Source organism: Stylophora pistillata, chromosome 1 (genome assembly GCF_964205215.1).
Source record: "Stylophora pistillata chromosome 1, jaStyPist1.2, whole genome shotgun sequence".
NCBI lineage: Eukaryota > Metazoa > Cnidaria > Anthozoa > Scleractinia > Pocilloporidae > Stylophora > Stylophora pistillata.
The window spans coordinates 26,733,566-26,748,747 of NC_142519.1; the positions used below are offsets into that span (position 1 = coordinate 26,733,566).

The 15,182-nt window shown below is 38.9% G+C and overlaps 1 long non-coding RNA gene and 2 pseudogenes across 1 annotated transcript; 1 reads left to right on the forward strand and 2 right to left on the reverse strand.

The window, feature by feature from the left end:
- The first annotated feature begins 243 nt into the window (after window positions 1–243).
- Window positions 244–14,164, forward strand: LOC148741881 (uncharacterized). The gene is made up of 3 exons (XR_015996003.1): window positions 244–440; window positions 2,270–2,352; window positions 13,598–14,164. It is a non-coding gene; the product is annotated as an uncharacterized LOC148741881 (long non-coding RNA).
- LOC148741882 (uncharacterized) lies at window positions 3,848–4,725 on the reverse strand (annotated as a pseudogene).
- LOC148741883 (DELTA-alicitoxin-Pse2b-like) lies at window positions 7,666–9,700 on the reverse strand (annotated as a pseudogene).
- Window positions 14,165–15,182: the final 1,018 nt, after the last annotated feature.

Genomic DNA, 15,182 nt, shown 5'->3' on the forward strand with positions numbered 1-15,182 from the left:
TAACTTAGCAGAAAGTTTCCTCCAGTTGGGCCAACTTGCGAACCGTATGACTTATTGATGGTTTCAAAGTAGAAAAAAGGTTGACCCCTTAAGGTCAAATCCATTACCTTAATGGATTACAGATTCGAACCTGTTTGCTTTTCTTAAATAATTTAATTCATCCGGTTACTGAGTTATCAACGATTACCAAATTTCCCCTTGAAAACTTAATAGAGTACAACACAGGCCCAGGGGGGCATTACAAAGCTTGCTCATGCACGACGATAGATTAATGGAGTTTAGTTTTTACCATTAAATCTTTTAACCTCTGGGCTGCCCACATGCGAATATTCTATGGCATATGACTTCCAAATTAAGCTTGGTTCTATCGTAAAAGCCAAACGCACCGCATCACACCCACAGTTCACAGATTCTGACAGAGAGAGTAAGAACTCCATAAGGTGAGTATATACATAACCTAACTTAGTTACTAAAAAATCAACTTATCCATATTGCCATACATCATAGCTTCCACGATATCTGTTCATATTTGGAGTTTTTCATTGAAAGAAGTTCAGCTGAAGTAAAAAGTATTATCACAATACCTGAATAGCAGTGCTCATGTCTAGAGTTCGGAGTGCTTTTCAGTGAAAAACTCAGTAAGAAAAATATGTTGATATATACGGACAAATAAAACTACATCTAGTTTATAGAAAAACTCGCAAAGACGCATTAGTGATTCAAACCGCTAGTAAGTGGTAAAATAATTCGGCCTAACCCAGACACCTTAAGGACAAATATTAATAGTTTTTTGTTTTGAACAGGTTTGAGTGTTCCCTTCAAAGTTCTAATTCTTTCAGTGTTATTACTGATGAACCAATACTCTATCTAAATATCAAGCTTGAAAGGTATTTCGTTGCAAAATTCAAGTCGATGTAAGGTGAAAAAAAGTGAAGTGGTAGGAGTAACAATATTGACAATCTTTCATTGTATATGTTGTAACTCGTGAAAATGCAGCTAGGAATCGTTCTGCGATAGAGGGCAAGACTGCCATAATGAAGGCAGGAATTCCAAGGAATATTACCACTTAGTACCTGTCGGTGACAGATGATTTAGTGTCGAAACCTCTTTACCCCTCCTAGCACGCCTTTCCCTCCTGGAAGGAAATTGGTTTGGTTCTCCTTCTGGTTAACCAATCCCGTTTTTACGCGTAATTTAGAACATAGCTAGCAGAGCCGCGCAATCAAAATCAGTTTACGTAAGCGTGCTCAAAATCCCGATAGTGCACGCTAATAGCGTGAGCAAATCGCTTCGCCAGAAATTTTTTTTTCGCGCGAGCGGCCATTGTTAGCGCGGGGAAAAATAATATATTTTGCGGCAATAATGGATACAAACAGAGACTCGGCCTACTAGTCCCAAAACGAAGACAGTTTTTCGACCTTTTCCCTTGGGCTAGAGTTCTTAAATGAGGCAGAAAAAGGAAAAAAAACAACGGAAAAGGAGATTCGGCATCAGCGCCGTTACGATTCGCTTTAATTGATATTGTTGTCCGTTTTTCGCGTCGGATTTGATGCACAATTCCACCTGCTATGTTCTAAAACAATTGGTTCATGCTTTCAGCTGTGCGCTATTGAGTTATGGAGCACGTGGGAAGTTTGGAGAACACTCAAGAAGCTAGAGTTGCCCTCGGCTTTTGCCTCGGGCAACTCTTACGCTTCTTTCGTGCTCTCCTAACTTCCCGCGTGCTCCATTTAAACAATAGAGTGTTTCTGTCGAGGAACTATCGGCTGACAGTTGCCCCGCGGAAATTTGATGTTCTTAAAACAAATATGCTAGTTTTAAAAACATCAAATTTCCAAGGGGCAACTATCAGACCGATAGTTCCGAGACATAAACACTCTATTGTCTTCATTGTTCACCACTAAATTTTCTTCCGCGCGCCAGTTGAAAAACAGTCAAAACCCACCAAAATGCGAATCAATCAAATGTTTATTCATGCGTACGGCCTGTCACAAATGTCAATTACTCGCAACCGGACATTGGTTAAATAATACGAGAAAATTTTTCACGGACGGGTACTATCCATCCGGGTAATTTCCGCGGACGGGCACTATCCATCCGGCATTTTCCGCGGACGGGCACTATGGCTGATAGTGTCTCTCCACGGATGAACACTATCGCGTCACGTGATCGATTTAAACCAATAAGATCGGAGAAAATTTAGTGGTGAACTATAAAACTCGATAGTGCACGCTAAAGCCTGAACCAGTTGTTAATTGCCACTCGACAGAGATCTAATATAGTTCGATCATCGCATCAGAATTGGTCACTCAACAGAACTGACAGACGGAAGAGGTCGTTGACAAGCTACAGGTACGTAGAGGAGAACCTTTTTTGTCTTTTTGATATAAAATACATTTGCTTCAAAGCGCAGTCATTGAAAGTACTTATTCTGTGTTATAAACAGTATTCTCTCACTAGTTCTGCAAAAACATTGCCATCGCCATTCTTTTCGAGTTAAATCAACTGCCATCATGAGAACTACTATCCTATCGGGAAAATACATTTTACTCAAATAATTCCAGACAAATGCCTTCAAGGACGGGTCCGCTTAATTTTTCTCATGAGAAGGGTTTTGGATATGCTTCAAAATGGTTCCATTGCTTTCAAATACTCTATTTTGCATAACTACATGAAAGAAAAGCAATCCAAAGTGTGAACGTGAGGTTCTTTTTCAAGTGCGCTACGACTGCACCAACCTAACGCACGGAGTTATACTTTGCTAGAAGTTTGAAGGCCTCTTCAGTTAATTTACAAGCAAAATATGGAAACTTCAAATCAATCAAAAACATATTCATATAGCGTGATCACTTATTTTCTCCAAAAAGAGAAAGTCTGGTCCAAATCAGACTAAGAACGCACATCAGAGGAAATTTAAAACTCCGATGAACTCTCTGATCCATACAATCCTAATATTTCAAAAATTCATAAAAAGTCGCCAGGGGACACTCTGTGAAAATGTATGACTGCCGGGCATTAAGTCCATTTAAGATCGTTCCCCGCCAGAGAGCAAACAGCCGAAACGTGACAGGTTAGGTTCGCAACCAACTTATTTTTGCGACAAGGTGACTTCACAATTTCCATAAAAATATCTAAAACTTTGCAAAAAGTCGAATCTGAATATGCTGACCACTATTTAATCATAAAAAAATAAGGTTCCTTTAGTTATCTACCAATTACAGACGTACAAACGCAAAATTAACACGGTAATTTAAAAACGGACAAAGTTCCGATATTTCAAAAATTCTGAGAGAGCTGCCAGGGAAAATTCTGTAAAAAAAGGAAGACTGTCGGGCACTAAATCCATTTAAGATCGCGCCCCGCCGGCGGGCAAACCAGTAAAACAAGCGAGGTGAAATTCATTAACATATATACTTACATACATCACCTTTATTTTACCTCGGATTTACAAGAGTAGCTGTATAGCTAATTTCTCCGAGAAAGAGGAAAGGAAAAAATTAAGTAGATAAAAAAATAAGTAAATAAAATATATAAAAACAAATAGAATCGTTTATTATATACAGTACATTACACTAATATTTACATAAGTAACAATTGCATTTATGTTCAAAGGAAAGTTAATGTTCGAAAGAAGTTTGACATATTTTAGTTCTAAACTTATTCAACGACGCCAGTGACCTCAGCTTCTCTCTTAGTTTGTTCCACATGTTTGCAGAATTGTATCTGAAGGAGTGAAGACCATAAGTGGTTGTATTGACATATGGGATAACTAGATTCCTTGATCCTCGCAGGTTGTATTCAGTATTCCTCATTTGAAAAAGACCTCGTATGTACTTAATAGTAATAATAATAATAATAATAATAATAGTGTTTTTATTGTTCAAAAGATAAAATTACATATCTTATGTTACATTAAAAAAGGATATAAATGAGCTTAGGTGTATCTCTAAATAAGATAAATATATACGTAGAGACAAATACGAAAATCGAATACAAGAAGTACACTTTTACAAAGCTACATTGTACTTAAAAACAATTCTATTAAAAAAGGTATTCTTAAAACGGTTCGTGCGAATGGCGGGCATTACAGGGATTTATTTCTTAGATTATATCTCGTAATCTTGGTTTCAGGGAAGTAGGCTCTAAGAGAGTGGCTAAGGATAGTAGAAACCTTGCTACAAATTTTGTGATCTTGCACATCAAGTAAGTCACCTATTACTAATTTCTTAGATAGGTAACTACGTTTAAAACAACGATCTAAAAACTGCTGGGCTATAGTTAGCTCTGACTCAGAGGCCCCATACACAGATAGAGCATAAGTAATATTAGGTAGGACAATGGAATTAACTAAAACATCGACTTCTGCTTGGCTACATCCTTGTTTGCGGAGGCATCTGAGAACGTATAAACATTTATTAGCTTTACCCAACTTTTCTTTTAGGTGAGTACTGAATTTGCAGTTCGGCTGAAACGTGAGGCCTAGAATGGTTAATGTACTAGTCTGTGGTATGCCAAAAATACTTTTGTAGGCCTCAGCAGTGTGACCTTTTTCGTACATAATAAGCTCTTTACATTTAGTAGAATTTGAAGTCATTCTATTTGGCCTGTCCACTGTAAAAACTGACTTATTATGTCTACAGAGTGATCTATATCATAATATACCGGAGCAATAATCGTACAGTCATCAGCGTATTTGAAACCAAGTGTCTCGTTCCCTAATGTAATTTCCAGATCGTTAAGAAATATATTGAACAGATAAGGTCCTGAAACACTACCCTGGGTTGTGCCCTTGTTAACTGTTTTCCCATTACAAACAAGATTCCCGAAAATGACTCTTTGTTTCCTATCTTGCAAAAAACCTAACCACCAGTTTATATTATACGGGTTAAGTGGTAGACTCTTAAGTTTCTCGGCAAGGAGTTGATGGCTTACAGAGTCAAAGGCCTTACTGAAATCCATCCCGAACATCCGCACTGCCTTACACTTAGGATCATCAAGAAACTTGCAGATCTTATTCTGGATAAGTAGTAGAGCATCTGTGCAGCTCCCTCCTTCTCTATAGGCGAATTGACTATCCAGCAGCTGTTCTTCTACCGGTCTTTGACCGTGAATCTTATAGACTGCCTTTTGCAGGGCTCTTGCTATGGCAGGGGTTACGTTGATCCCCCGGAAGTCCCCTCTTTCCACTAGAACATCAACTTTTGGCAATGGGTTGATATTTGCCCTTTTCCACGATCCAGGCCATTGATGCGTAGCGAGAGACAAATTCCATAGCTTAGTAATAATGGGAGTGAAGATCTCTGCTTGGTCTTTCCACACCCGGCATCTTTTCGAACTGAATTGTCTTAAAAACTATTTTCATCATGTCTTGTCACCTAATACTATACAGAACACTAAATTTAATTTTGCTCAGTAGCTCCTGGTAGTGCAGAGACTTCTCATCCAGAACAATCTTGAGCACCCTTTTGTTCAGATGCTCTAATTTATTTCCATTTCGAGCCCCGCAAAAGTGCCAAACTGCTTAGCAATATCTAAAATATGGAACACAATAAAGGCCTTGTAAAGTTTACATTTCACATCCGTCGGTACTGTAGTATATTTTTCGAAAACGGGAAATTACATTAATTTGATTGTTGGCCTTTGTACAAATGTTTTTAACATGGCTGTTGAACTGCAGATTCTTGTCAATTTTCACTCCTAAGAGGTCAACGTCATCTTTTACCGGAATATTGGTGTCATTCACTGTAAAACTGAAGGTGTCAAAACTTTTTACCAAGAAAAGATTCGCAAAACAGATGTGTTAAGCACCTTAAGAACAAATCCTACGCGCTCCATGATTAAAAGAACTTACAGTGTATCAAAATACGCTCAAAGAAGGGAATAGACGATTCCCGACGACGTTCTGGGGGAAAATATGTCTGGAATTATCTACTCTGGTAGAGAAGGGTCACTAAAAAACGAAAATAGCGCACTGTAGAAAATATTGCCTTTTCAAACACAATATTATCCGGATTTATCTGAGCTCAAGAACTTACTAATGGGGAAATGGCATCTTCTCCAAAGCCAACGCACTTGATCACACAACTAACCGCCTCCCGGTTAGCTCAATTGGTTAGAGCGCCGGATTGTGTTGTGCGGGAGGTCGAGGGTTCGAGCCCCGGCCGGACAGATACTCATGGTTTTAAAATAAGTGAGGAGAATTTGCTACCTTTCTATAATCAAAAATGGATAGACATTGTAGCCTTCTCGGATATGGACGAATAAACCGTAGGCCCCGTCTCCTGCAAGGTTACGGGTAGGAGACGTTAATTTCCCACGCACGAGGTTACTGTGTAGTGGATGTCCTTCCCCGGGGTGGGATGGGTGAGAATTGGCCATGAAAAGCCCCCATGGAGAGTGGTCAGCCAACGTATGTATGCATGCTGTTTGTATATATGTATGTATGTAACTAATGTCTGAAGGTAGATGTTTAAAATCGCTTGCGAATGGCAGGGGTTGTGCAAGCCTCTCAACTGAATACTTCAAGTTTTAGCTGGTCATTTGCCTCTTGTGACCTGCACCTCGCGCGAAGCTTGTCGACGCTTTGATGCAGCAGAATCTCTGCAAATTGGCTATTAGCTAGACCCTTGATGCTGGAAGTATCCTTCCTATCATTCCACAAGTTGAAGTTTTTCTCCTTGGCTGTAGGTCTTCCACTGATGTGAAGGAATGCGAGATGCCATTGAAGTTGAAGTTTTTCTCCTTGGCTGTAGGTCTTCCACTGATGTGAAGGAATGCGAGATGCCATCGAAGATTCTAATTAATGGACGTTTCAAGGACAAGGCGCGCAATGCCTCGTGGATGACTGTGATCCCTCTATCACGGTTCATCTCAGCCAATAATCATGATCAATAACATCGAACATATTTTTAACAAAGGAAAGGTACGGCAAACCAATCCACAACCGATTTGAAACCCCCAACCGAGAACGAACGTATTTTTTTAACCAAGGAAAGCTACGGAAAACTAATCCACAACCGATTTTAAACCCCCAACGGTCAAAAAATCCCTCGTATGCACTTGGATGATAGACCCCATTTGACATTTAAAGGACAAGGTGCGCAATGCCTTGTGGATGACTGGGATACCTCTATCACGGTTCATATTAGCCAATAATCATGATCAATAACATCGAACGTATTTTTAACCCAGGAAAGGTACGCCAAACCAATCCACAACCGATTTTAAACCGACAACGAACATATTTTTTAACCAAGGAAAGGTACGGCAAACCAATCCACAACCAATTTTGGACCCCCAACTGTCATTGTTTCACTTCATTTGATCAATAAGTACACGTGACTGTTTTTTTTTTCTTAATTAACGAGTTATCTCTTATTTCGCTTCAATGTCCGACCCCGGTTTGCGTCTTGAATAGGACCGAAAAAGTTGTCCAATCCGTGGCTTTGCCCACATGTGGTATACGGTGCTCGGCCTCAGTAGCATCACATGTACAGCTCCTGTTTTTATTGGGTTGCCATTTATCAAACGTGTATATGATTCACCACGGTCTTTAAACGGGACACTTTAGTAATGGTTTGGTAATTCCTTTTTCACCAGAAACTGAAGCAAGTACAGAAATAGGGCCAGCTACAGTTCTGTATTTTGATAATTATTGCCAATGTATTCTTTCCCCTTTCCCCTTTCCCTTAACAAGAATGGGTTTGATTCAGGTGGATGCACTCTCTTTTATTTTAATATTTTAACTGGATTTGCATTTTAAAAATCTACTTAAGTGATCGCTAAATGTTGTAAATACAGCTGTCCAACTCCGATCGAATGGCCGACTGTTCTATTAGTCCAGTTTTTCTTTTAATTTTTGTTAGGTGCTCGCCATTTCAGTGAGTACATGCAAGATAAGAGAAAGATCACATTTCTTCTTCCTCTTCCTTTCGTTGATTTTGAATCGGATGATTTGCTGTGTGGTGCTTGGTACTGCCAGGTTTTGAGGGCTTGGCAGCATCTTCAGCGGTATTAGGTGTTGGGGTTCTCCACCCCTGACGCGGAACTGGATCTTTTGGCTCGAGGTATGTTCCGTTCCCATGTGCTTTATGTTTTCCAGCATCTTTGGAGGTGATGGGTAAGTACCGCACAACCTTCCTTTTATTGCGATCTTTGTTGTCGCACTCACAAACTGACCCCCAGATTTTCCAATCGCATCCTTTCCAGTCCCAGGTGTGCCTGTTGATGTATGCCGTTTCTTTGATTTGACCTGTAATTCGTTTTTCCGAACTGTAGTGAACACACGAATCTCCCAAACAACTGCACCAAACACCAACTACGTAATGACAATCGTCATCGTCATGGCAACCTTCCTTAGCGAGAGTACATTCGAATTCTGGATTTTCATTCGTTGATTGTTCGGTGTAGTCGAACTTTTGAATTTGAAGTGTACCGCAAGTACTGTAATAGCAGCCATAGTCCAAGTAACCACTGTAGTAGTACTGAAGGTTTATTGCTCGGACGTAATTTGGAGAACCTGGTTTGAGACGTCTTTGTAATATGTTCCAGATCGGCATGAAAGTATGCTGCACAGGCGAAGGTGACTTTTTAGCTAAATTCAAAAGTTTCTTAATCAGTTCCGCGGACGCCTTTCCTTTGGTGAGCGCGCTGTTTGTATCACGTAGTCCTCCCCTGACGAACCGTGTCTCGCTAGTACTCATCTTGGTTGCCTCGGATTTTTCACTCTCGCTCACGTTAGAACAAGCAGCAACATCAAGCTCTCCATAGGATGTGGGACCTGCAGCCGAAATACAGGCTCTAACCTGGAAATCTCTCTTGCTATAAGATTCAGAGCTCTCTGCGAACACCATTTGCTCGAACCTTTATCCGGTCTCCACAGACGTTATGACGTGAGAGCCGTATGTCTCCAGGAAATCGCTATATGGCTTCCAAGAATGGTGAAACCAAGGTTTCTCGATCTTTAATGGCAACCTATCCAAATGTTTCAGGAACTCTTCTTTTAGGGAGAACCTTTTGGAACTCAGAAGGCAATCTTTATCGACGAAAATCTTTTCCGTCAGCGCCTGCATGATCAAAGATATTCCGCTCACTTCCGTTTTCTCTGAGCTTTTGCTCTTTGTTGCCACTGATACAGTAGCGCTCAAAGTAAACGAGGAGATTAACGAGGCACTCAAGCTTGACTCGATGGCCAGTGACTTATACAATGCTTTGGTACTTTTATAATAGTGGAACTTGCTGCTTGACGACTTCAAGGTTTTTTTTGTGATGCATTTTGGGGAAAGTGGATCAAAGATGCTATTCTCCTTTTCTTGAAAGTCGGCCAATAAGTTTATCCTCGGAAGGAAAATTATTTTTCCCAGCCCTCCTGTTTCACCTTTGTCAGCTCTTTTCGCCTCAGAAAATGCAAGGGTCGCGTAAAACAACAGTGCCAGGAAGACAAACATGATTCCTTCCTCGAAAAGTTCCTTCTCTTAATGACTGCGAGAAAGCTTAAAAACTGCAAAACCAAGACAGGTTTAAATGTACTAAACAGGATTTGGTTCAAATATGCACATCATTATGGAGTAAGTGGTGTGACAAATGATGATGAAAACGAAAATATCATTGACGATGAGAATAGCAGTGACAACGATAATAATAATGATAATAATAATAATAATAATAATAATAATAACTAGAACAATAATGATAATGACGATAATAATCATAATACTAGTACGGTAATTATCAAAAGTAATTCATAGTTATTTTTTAGAAACTTTCCAGAACTCCGTCTCTACGGTTTATTAGAGAAAAGTTGAAATTCCACCGAGCCATCGGTCCTTATTAGTAAATCAGTTGTTATCACTCACTTTTAGTGGGGATGACAGCTAATTTTGTACTGGACATGTTCCGCAGAATAACCCAGTGAACAAAATTTTAACGACTGACGGCCCCCTCCCCTTAAGAACTTCATCATTTGTGGAAGGGTAAGATTTAAATTTCAAGTTTATTTTTCAACCTAAATTTGACCAGGCAAAATAATGAATACAGACAACTAGTAAAACTCTGCAGAGTTTATCCACGAGTTCACCACAGTGTCATTGATTAAGTTTCCTAGTGACATGCTATCTGACAACAGTTAATTCTAAAACCCACTCGAAACTCAGAAGAAATAGTGAAAGTGCGTAAAGTGAAACGGCGCGCGCGCTCAAGTATGAGAAACATCACAGAAGAAGAAGACACACTAGCTTCCTGATTGAGGTTCTTGCTCCTTTTTTTTTTTTTTTTTTTTTCATATCCCAATGCATTTCTCTTCTTCGTGCTGTAAGGCCTTAAAAATATATTTTGCGATAAAGGTGGAACAATAGTATCTATAATGAAAATTTTCAAAGTCTTGTGAAAAAAAATCTCCTAGTAGTTATGATGCGTTGTTTCGTCTTGACCAAGAGACTCGTCATATACTTTTCGTAAATTTCAAGCCAACTCGTCAAGCATCGCACTGAAAGTCCCGTTTGCGAAGTCAAGATATTGGCAGTCTTGCCCTCTATCGCAGAACGATTCCTAGCTGCATTTTCACGAGTTACAACAGATACAATGAAAGATTGTCAAAAATATCGTCGCTGTAATGATGCGGCGTTTTATCTCGGCCAAGAGACTCGTCAGATACTTTTCGTAAATTTCAAGCGAACAACAATGGTAACGTCTACTATGGATAACTGCGACTCCTGACCAGGAGATCTTAATTTTAAAAATGATACCATGGCTTCCAAAGGAGTACGTAGTGGAACCCTATCAACTGCTTTATTTGTTACTCCTAAAACTTTACTTTTTTTTACCTTACATCGACTTGAATTTTGCAACGAAATAACTTTCAAGCTTGATATTTAGATAGAGTATTGGTTCATCAGTAATAACACTAAAAGAGTTAGAACTTTGAATGGAACACTCAAACCTGTTCAAAAACAAAACTATTAATATTTGTCCTTAAGGTGTCTGGGTTAGGCCGAATTATTTTTCTACTTACTGGCGGTTAGAATCACAAATGCGTCTTTGTGGGTTTTACTATAAACTTGATGTAGTTTTATTTGTCCGTATATGTCACCATGTTTTCTTATTGAGTTTTTGACTGTAAAGCACCCCGAACTCTAGACATGAGCACTGCTATTCAAGTATTGCGATTATACTTTTTACTTCAGCTGAACTTCTTTCAATACAAACTTCTTTCAAAACAAAAATCCAAATATGAGCAGACATCTTGAAAGCAATGATGTATGGCAACATGGGGATTAGGTTATGTATTCTACTCAACTTATGGAGTTCTTCCTCTGTCTGTTAGAGTCTGTGAACTGTGGGTGTGATGAGTTGCGTTTGACTTTTACAATAGAACCGAGCTTAATTTGGAAGTCATATATATGTCATAGAATATTTGCATGTGGGCAGCCTAGAGGTTAAAAGATTTAATGGTAAAAACCAAACTCGTTTAGTTTATCGTCATGGATGAGGAAGCTATGTAATGGTCCCCTGGGCCTTTGTTATACTCCATTAAGTTTTCGAGGTGAAATTTGGTAAGCGTTGATAACTTGGTAAATGGATGAATTAAATTTTTTAAGCAAAGCAAACAGGTTCGAATCTGTAATCCATTAAGGTGATGGATTTCACCATAAGGGTCAACCTTTTTTCTATTTTCAAACCATCGATAATTCAAACGGTTTACAAGTTGACCCAATTCGCGGAAACTTTCAGCTAAGTCAAAAAATATATTTAAGTTAATGAAGAATCTTTCCTATTTCTATGTTGGTGTCGGGGAATCTCATTCAGTCTCTACCTTGATTAATTATGATAATGATGATGATAGCAATTATGATAATAGCTCTAAAGTGAATAATAACGGTGATAACAATAAAGATGATGATAGAAGCTTTATTTAAACTTGAAGAGCAGTCAACAGATCCGTGTAGGCCAGGGCTGATGTGGACCGTTTGTTATTGTACAAAAATATACAGGTGCAAGTTTCTTAGACAAGAACGGTTCTTTTCTCTCCAGCGGATGCGAATTGGCCTGAGTCAGTTTTGGTTCTGTATCTCAGTAACCTGCCAGTACGCGTTCGCTGTCAGTAACGTTTTCCTTAAAAACTGTTTAATCGGTCGGCTGCGCGGGCTGTTTTTTTATCTGCCTTACTTTTTCGCTTTGTAAGAAACGCGCTTGAAATAAAGCAGTTGAATAACAGCTAAGACGCCTAAAGACGATTCCGTAGGATGCGTTGGCTACTGCGCGTAGCATTGGAAAGAATTGTGTAGTTACAGTAGACTACCATGATTAGTCAGTTAGATCAGCCGAAGAAATCTCTGTAGGAAATTTTTGTGTTGAAGAAACCGTAATTGTGTTTGTAGTTGAGAACAGTGAAGAGTGGCAGCTCAAAAATCTTTGGATTCTTCTGAAATAAGCTGGAACTCAACCTATTGATCTCTTCTTGTTTCTCATCACTTGTTTCATCTCTCCAAAGAGCAACAGCATTTCCGCTGACAACGACTTCTCACCTTTGAGGACGTACAATTTCAGTCGCTATAAGTTGTTTATCGAAAACAAATACGAAAACGGGCTCTACACACTTAAATATAATTAATAAAACTGTGCTGGGTGTTTTCTTAGCGATTTGTAGTTAATTATGTGATATTTTGAGACCATTTCACAATGAGAATTACACAATAAACCTTACGTCAGGTAAGAGGTTAATCGCTAGATTTTATCACAAATTTCATGATTAATCACAGAAAAACGTTAGCTTCCCTCGTATCAACCTTACCTAAATCCATTTGTGGTAAAATGGTGGCGAAAGAGCGGTGTTCTCCGACCAAAATCGTGTAATTTTATGTCGAAACTAGCTAGCGCAAACATCCGATTACTGGAAACTCATTCATTGCTAAGAGATACGAAAAATGTCAAACATTTCAAGAATGAATTCGATTTGTCGATTTGCGTTGACGATGAAAAAGGAAAGCCTGGCAAACCCTGTGGGCCTGCCACAGGCATTCCAGGGAATAACTTACTATACGTTTCGGTGTGTGGTATCACTGAGTATTTTGACTCGTTTGTACTTTGACTCGCCTTACAGGCTCGTCAAAGTACGTTTTAACTCGCAAAAATACATAGCGATACTACACACTAAAACGTCTTATAAGATCTCTATTTGAATAATGCATCTTGTTCTCTCAGAGCACTCTTCAGGTAAATTAAACTTTATTTAAGTTTAAGAAGAAAGCTTACGCGATTACACCAAACAGTTTTGCAGAAACATTTTTAACTGTTTGAAGAGGTTTGGGTGGTTTCCTTACAGAGTTCAATACTAGCACCATTTTTCTAGATGACTATGTATTTCACACGCAAAAAAAGGACTTCACTATTAGGTTAAGGCTTGTGCGAACCGTAAAGTGTTATGTTACGCAAAAATGTAATACTCAAACTGTAGAGAGATGGAGGTCAAATGGTTAAAAGAAGGGACATATATCAATTTATGTCTTATGGAAAGGTAATTAAGACTTGAAAGCTAGTTTGCTAAATCGCAGGGTGTTACAGGTGTACGATTCTTAGGGGAGAACGTTTCTTTTCTTTTCAGCGGTGTATTGGGATGTGGATGTGGATTTACCCGAGGCAGTTTTGGTTCTGGATCTCAGTGACTTGCCAGTACGTTATTAACTCAACACAAAATATCATTGTAATGGCGTGCGATAATTATTGTGTTTCCCAAATCTTTAAACTAACTGCAGGCGGCCTGTTGAACTTGTGAAAGGCGGACAATTTAGCACACCTATCCTGGTGACCTGTTAGATTTTTTTCGGGGAGGTTAAGTGCGACCAATTCTTCCCCATTAACAACTCGAAGCCAGAAGGTCGTGTTTTGTCGCAACGTTTCTCTAAAAGGAGAGTGTGGAAATGCTAACAAATTTCTGATGGTAGACAAAGATGAACATTCGTCAGATTTTGTTAGCGCTGATACTTCAACGAAGCGCTCAGGCTTAACCTCGTGAATTTAGATCGCCATACAGCAAATTGAAATATACAAGAAGAAGAACTAGTTCCTTTGTAGTTGACACAATATTTGTATATGTCGTCTTATGACTTTTAGGTATTTCTTCGGTAAGGGAAATAAAGCCACTGTTTGGAAAATTGATGAGCCCATGTTCCTTTTCTTCTGCTTCTCCGAGGGAAGCAAAAATAGACACGAGAGTGAAACGATAATCATTCCATAACAAGCGATAACTAGTCTCGACAATCAGCCGAGTCAAGAACGGTTATCGCTTTGTACAAATTTACAACTTTATACAGTGTACGAATAACTAATTAATTAATTTAAATAAATCAGAATTTTCAGATATGTGACAATTAGGAAGTTGTGTCCATCGGTATGAAGTCAATCATTATATTTACATCATCACTTTTTACTTTTACTTATATTTCAGATGTAAGCAGACTCTTTCATCGAGTTAGCCCAACGTAGTATAACCTTTTCGCTTGAGTTAAATTCGTTCATAGTTAAACTGAAAAGATTCACCTGTCGAATACAAAGTATGTTTTAATGCCTTTCCCTTTCTTTTTCTAATTTTATCATTCATGAATTAATTTTTGTATGAACTAGAGCAGTTCTTTGTAGAACTTCAGAAGAGAAATGCTGGCCACTTCAGTTTTAATTTACGGTCCAAACTTGGGGAATTGCTGATGGGCAACCAAGGTTTGGCCCAGCGTTGTCTGTAGTAGGAGTGTGTCAGTAATGATAGAAGCAATACTTAATTAGAGTTTACGCGTATGCGTCTACTTTGAACACTGGGGAACTTTCAGTGCATGCAATTGTTATATGCAGATTGAAATGCGCCAGGAACTACATTTTGGGCAATTAAAACTGAGTTCAGACCTCGCCCAATTTTCAGTGAAATAACAGTCGATAGGCGCTGGTAAATTGCTCCCCAAATGGAAGGAGACAGGAGAATCCTTTTTGAGAGTGGCGCAAATTTCTAAATATTTGGTGGGGAGTCAGTAAAGAGGAGGATACCAAATCTCTTAAATCACCTCAGACTACGCAGGAAATGAAAGGTGGGTGAACTTGATTTTTCTACCTGCAAATTTCTCGATTAAAACGTAACTAATGGCATTTTTCATGCAACCTTTCTTTTGATCGAATGATTCAAACCAAAACCAGTCCGTGAA